The sequence below is a fragment of the Oryctolagus cuniculus genome, chromosome 2 (genome assembly GCF_051225735.1).
Source record: "Oryctolagus cuniculus isolate XC-2025 breed Fujian yellow rabbit chromosome 2, ASM5122573v1, whole genome shotgun sequence".
Taxonomy (NCBI): domain Eukaryota; kingdom Metazoa; phylum Chordata; class Mammalia; order Lagomorpha; family Leporidae; genus Oryctolagus; species Oryctolagus cuniculus.
This window is the reverse complement of record NC_142868.1, coordinates 100,308,507-100,314,857: the sequence shown is the minus strand read 5'-3', so window position 1 is coordinate 100,314,857 and position 6,351 is coordinate 100,308,507. Positions and strand designations below refer to the sequence as shown.

Below are 6,351 nucleotides of genomic sequence, written 5' to 3'. Positions count from 1 at the left end.
ATATAGGTTAAATAACAACATGTATTTTTTTTAATTCTGTGTATACTATAGAATATATGTATATATGTATACATAATAATGTAGTGTAAGCCAATCCTTGTACAGAGAACCATAGCCTATCATGGTTAACCTTTTCATTGTGGCTTCATCAATTTATTTAAATTAAGTTTTCTTTTCACTTTCCTTGACTTACCTTCTTGATTTAAACATTTTTCTGATAGTAAATAATGTACTGGACTATTGTTCACCAAATACCTTTATGTCTGTTAATCACTCTAATGCTTATCCTATATTAGCACAGCCTTCTAATAACAATTATTTAAATAAAATTTATGTTATAAAATATGCATTGTTTTGGTTGATGATGCATTGAATTCAATTGTGTGACCTGTTAATGTCATCAATATCCTATTATAAGCCAACCCTTCTATTATTAAATTTAGGCCTTCTTGGGTGGCATTTTTTTTGTAATATCAACTTGATGGAAATCATCTAAATTCTCTTTGCAAATATTTTATGTCCCCAAATTCTCAGAGCTATCTTAACCCATTCAGTCATTCTCAATTCTCAGTTGTTATGCAATTGAGCTTTTCTGGAATTCTAGAGGACTATAAATTTAACTTTAATTTTTTAGTTCCAGATTGTAGCTGTAGATGTAAGTGTCTTTTCCTCAAGGCTTTCTTGGTAATTACCAAGATGCTTGCTTCATTTCCATCATTTTCCTTTATTTTACATTTTAAATGCAAGTTAATGTACTATTTTTCAAAAACTACCTTTGTATATGCTTACCACTTTATATATTTTTATCTTTTTAAAAAAGGATCTTCTTGTTTATTTTAAAGGCAGAGCTAGAGAGAGTGAGAGAGAGAGAGAGAAAGAAAACTTCCTCAGCTGGTTCACTTCTCAAATGTCTGCAATGCCTGGGGCTGGGCAATGCTGAATCCAGGAACCAGGAGCTTCCAGTTCATTGTGGCTTTTATTTGCATGTTTCTGCCATTGATCCTGAGCAACTTTTCATGCAGCTGTTGGCCATTTGTATTTTATTCTTTGAAAAATCCCTGTTCATATTCTTAGCCCATTTCTTAACTGGATTTTCTTTTTGTTGAGCTTCTTGAGTGCCTTACATATCCTGGATATTAATCCCTTTTAAGATGAATAGTTTATAAATATATTCTCCCATTTTGTTGGTTCCCTCCTCACTTTGTTGAGTGTTTGATATGCAGATGCTTCTTAGCTTGATACAATTCATTGCCTGTTCTTGCCTGTATTACCTGTGCTTCAATGACTTTCAATGTTTCTCCATGTTTTCCTCTAGTAATTTGATAATTTCAGGCCTTAGGTTTATATCAGACCTTTAGGTTTAGAGTTAATAAGTAGGGATATTGTTTTGTACTTTTTCATTTAGAGATTCAATTTTCCCAACACCATTTGTTGAAGAGACGGTCCTTTCTCCAGGGAGCAATTTTAGCTCATTTGTCAAAAATTAGTTGGTTGTAGATGTTTGGATTATTTTGTAGGGTTTCTGATGCACTGGCCCACATGTCTATTTCTGTGCCAATACCAATCTGTTTTTATTATAACTGTTCTGTACTATGTCTTGAAACCTGATATTGTCATGACTCCAGCTTTATTTTTATTTTTTATGATTGCTTTAGTCATTCAAGGTCTCTTGTGATTTTATATGAATTTTACAGTCTTTTCTTTCCAGATATGAGATAATGTATTTGATATTTTGATTGGGATCACACTGATCTATGTATTGCTTTTGGCATTCAGTACACCCCTTTTGAGTAGCAGCTGTTGGCTGCATATTGGGCTTTAGTTGAAACCAAACAATTAACAATTGCACATGAAGTTCTCCTATGCTTGAATACCTGTAATGGCAGTGATATGAGTATTACTGCTTAACATAAAATAGGGCATGCATAGTAATGTAGTATAATTAAATGTAAATGATATATAAAAAGAGCTAAACTAGATAAAGTTGGAATTACATCATTACATGAAAGAATAGCTAATGAAGGATCCTCTCCAACATGTAAATCAACTTTCACCTTGCAAAAAAAAATCCCTCCTGTCTGTTGAAATGCAAGATACAATAAGTTAACCGAGGAGCAGAAACATGTTTGGATCACTGATGGAACAGCACAGCACATAAGACAAGTATATCGCTGGAAGGCAATTGTTATATAATCTTTGCACAAAAGTGATTTTTGGAAATCAATGGGGCACCATGCTGTGGGTGGCACAGTGCTTATGAAACTGAACACAACCAAAGTATGGATATGGGAAACCAACACCCTTCTATTAATAGGCTCCAGCAAATGCAGAAGGAAGTGAGGAACATAGAACAGCAAGTCATTGGCTTCAGTGGCCTGTCAATGACAAGAATTACAAGAAACTGGAGAGGATTCTGATGACACAGCTTTTTGAAATAGACTCTGGATAAGGAGGGAAAAGGAGACATCCAGGCAAGCAGGAAGCAGATGGCACAGGAGATGGAGTGCCTCCTCAAGGAACTGGGGCAGAATGTCAGCCTCCCACTCCCCACTGAGACCCAGAACATCTTCAAGGAGGCCCAGTCTCTGGTGCAGGGGATAGTGTCTTTATATAGCTAGGGGCAGCTGCGCCACCAACAACTTTGGAGAGAGCATCCAGGACGTCATCTTGAGGCTGATCCACATGATGAAAACCAGTGGGAAGATCTCACTGCAGGAAGCAAGGTATCTAGCCTTAACCAAAATCTGTGCCATGCAAAAAGTTATCGAAGACTGCATCAGAAAGCAGCCCTAACTGCCACTCTCTGAGGATGCACACCCATCCATTGCCTAGATAAGTTCTGTGATGTGCACAGCAAATAGGCCCATGGCATGGTGATCACGCTTCTGATGGGTGTGTGCTCACTGCAACTCTCAGAGGATGCACACCCACTGAATGGTCTTTTAAAGGAAAATTGAGATAATTCTTGTACAAATTAGAAAGGCAGTTTATTCTTAGGATTACAACCAATAAAATAGATAGCAAGGAAACTACTCCTACAACCTTAATGATGGTTTCAAATTTACAAATTCAAAATCTGGTCAAAGCCAAAGTCATTAAATGGTGAATTCTGGGTTCTTGAGCTCAAGCTTCATATTAGGGGACTCTGGTCAGTGAGTAGTGATTTAGTGCTAATTGGAAGATTGAGTAGATATAGAATTAATTAAAGGAATATCAACTAGATTAGGTATACAGATCCTTACAGGGTATTTTGGACATTTACTAACTCAATGTACATTTGCAAAACAAAAAATACAAATTTCAGAGGGCATAATAAACTATATAGGAAAAGTTCAAGTTTGATTCACAACATTGGGAATGAGCCTTGTCATGTCCTTCGCAAGGATTGTATTGTCCAGTTAAAAAGGGGACCTTAGATGATTGTCACAGGCCCCAAATGTCACCACCCATCTGCGAGGATTTGGCTCTACAAATATTAAAATTGGAGCTAAAGTTTGGGTAAAGAGACATGGTAAAGATAAACCTAAGGCTCCAGAAATCCTGATGAGCAGCTGTCATTGCAGCAGTGCTAATATTTTCTTGAAAATTTTTGCATTTGTGTTCTACAGAAATATTGGTCTATAGTTTTCTTTTTTGTTATACCTTCACCTGGTTTTGGAATTAAGTCAATTTTAGCATCATAAAGTGATTTTGGAATGTTTTCCTTGCTTTCAATTGTTTTTGGAAAATTTAAGAATGGCTATTGTTCCTTAAACATTTGGTATAGTTAAGTAGTAGAATTAAATATCCAATCCAGGGCTTTCCTTTGTTGAGATCTTTAACCCTGCTTCTATGTCAGCCTTGGTTATTGATCTATTCATGTTTTCTATGTCTTTGTGCATCAGTTTTGGTAATTATATGTGTTCAGAATTATATCATTTTTTCTAGATTTTTCAATTTGTTGGAATTACTGTTTCAGTAATTCCTTTTTTTAATTTTATTTTATTTAATGCACATAAATTTCCAAAGTACAGCTTATGGATTAAAATAGCTTCCCCCCCATAACTTCCCTCCCACCCACAACACTCCCCTTTCCCACTCCCTCTCCCCTTCCATTCACATCAAGATTCATTTTCGATTATCTTTATATACAGAAGATCAATTTAGCATATATTAAATAAAGATTTCCACAGTTTACACCCACACAGAAACACAAAGTGTAAAATACAATATGAGTACTAATTATAGCATTAATTAAACACCTAAGAGTAATTGTGTATTAATTACAGAGTTCATCAGTAATTCCTAATATTTCTTTTATTTCTGTGGTATCAGTTATAACATATCCTTTTTCATTTTGTTTTAATAACTTGAGTCTTTTATTTTCTCTTTGTTAGTTTTGTCAATGATTTATCAATTTTACTACTTTTTTCATTTCACTGATCTTTTGTAAAATTTTTATTTTTTATTTCTTTTGTAATTTTTAATATTTCTTCCTAGTAATTTTGGGTTATGCTTTATTGTTATTTTTGTATGTCTTGAGATAAATTGTTAGGTCATTTATTTGATATCCTTTCCTTTTTTCTAGAGGTTTATTTATTTATTTGAAAGAGTTACACAGAGAGAGAAGGAGAGGCAAAGAGAGGCGAAGAGAGACAGACAGAGAGAGAGAGAGAGAGAGAGAGAGAGAGAGAAGCCTTCCATCTGATGGTTCACTTCCCAATTGGCCGCAATGGCCAGAGATGCACAGATCCAAAGCCAGGAGCCAGGGGCTTCTTCTGGGTTTTCCATGTGGGTGCAGGGGCCCAAGGACTTCGGCCATCTTCTATTGCTTTTCCAGGCCACAGAAGAGAGCTGAATCGGAAGAGGAGCAACCAGGTCTTGAACTGGCATCCATATGGAGTGTTGGCGCTTCTTGCTAGGGCATTAACCTGCTGTGCCACAGCCAGCCCTTGATAAACTTTCTTTTCTTTTTTTTTAGAAAATTTATTTATTTACTTTGAAAGGAGTTACACAGAGAAGGAGAGGCAGAGAGAGAGAGAGGCAGAGAGAGAGATTCTTCCATCTGCTGGTTCACTCCCTATATGGCTGCAATGGCTGGAGCTGTGCCAATCCAAAACCAGGAGCCTGGGGTTTCTTATGTGTCTCCCATGCAGGTGAAAGTGCCCAAGGACTTGGGCCATCTTCTACTGCTTTCCCAGGCCATAGCTGAGAGCTGGATTGGAAGTGGAGTAGCCAGGACTCAAACCGGTGCCCATATGGGATGCTGGCACTGCAGGCGGCAGCTTTAACCATTACACCATAGTGCCACCCTTGATATCCTTTCTATTTTTGTTAAATATACTTGTTGATATAAACTTTCCTCTTAACTCTGATTTTGCTATATACCATAAGTTTTGATATGCTGTGTTTTTGTTGTCATTTATTTCAAGCATTTTAAATTTTTCTTTCTATTTCTTCTATATCCATTCTTTATTCAGGAATATGTTGCTTTTGCTCCATGTGTTGTATATTTTCTAGAATGTCTTTGATTTTTATCTCCACCTGCATTCCACTGTGGTCAGAAAAGTTACATGATATAGTTCTACTTTTTATAATCTTATTAGAACTTGTTTTATGATCATGTTTTACAGTTCATTGCAGGGAATGCTCCACTCATTGCAGGAAAAGTGAAACTTTCTACCCTACCCTCCCTCCCACCTTTCTTTCTCCTCCCTCTCCTATCCCCATTCTTATTTTTATGAATATCTATTTCACTTAACTTTGTACTCATAAGATTAACCCTGGACTAAGTAAAGAATTCAATAAATACCGTGAAAAAACACTGTTCCTCAACAATAGAGACAAGGGCCATAAAAATCATCAAATCTCAAAATGTCAATTTCAATCCTATAGATTACCTTTTAGGTACTGTATTAGTTATCACAAATAAGCAAAAACATATGTATTTGTCTTTTTCAGACTGGCTTATTTCACTAAATATAAGCGTCCAGTTGCGACCATCCTGTTGCAAACAACAGGATTTCAATTTTTATGGTGTAGTAGTCCATAATGTGTATATATACACCACAATTTCTTTATCCAGTCTTCAGTTGATGGATATTTGGGTTGATTCCATATCTTAGCTATTGTGAATTGAGTTGCAATAAGCACAGGGGTACATATCACTCTTTCATATGCTGATTTCTTTTCATTTGGATAAATTCCCAGGAATGGGATTACTGGGCCATATGGTAGGTTTCTAATCAGATTTCTGAGTTATCTCCATGCTGTCTTCCACAGTGGCTGCGCAAATGTACATTCCCACCAACAGTGGATTGGGGTGGCTTTTCCCCCCTCATTCTTGCCAGCATGTTGTCTGCTGATTTCTTA

At 36.2% G+C, this 6,351-nt stretch overlaps 1 pseudogene; it reads left to right on the top strand.

The window, feature by feature from the left end:
• The first annotated feature begins 2,279 nt into the window (after nt 1–2,279).
• Nucleotides 2,280–2,957, top strand: LOC138848343 (BAG family molecular chaperone regulator 5-like; annotated as a pseudogene).
• Nucleotides 2,958–6,351: the final 3,394 nt, after the last annotated feature.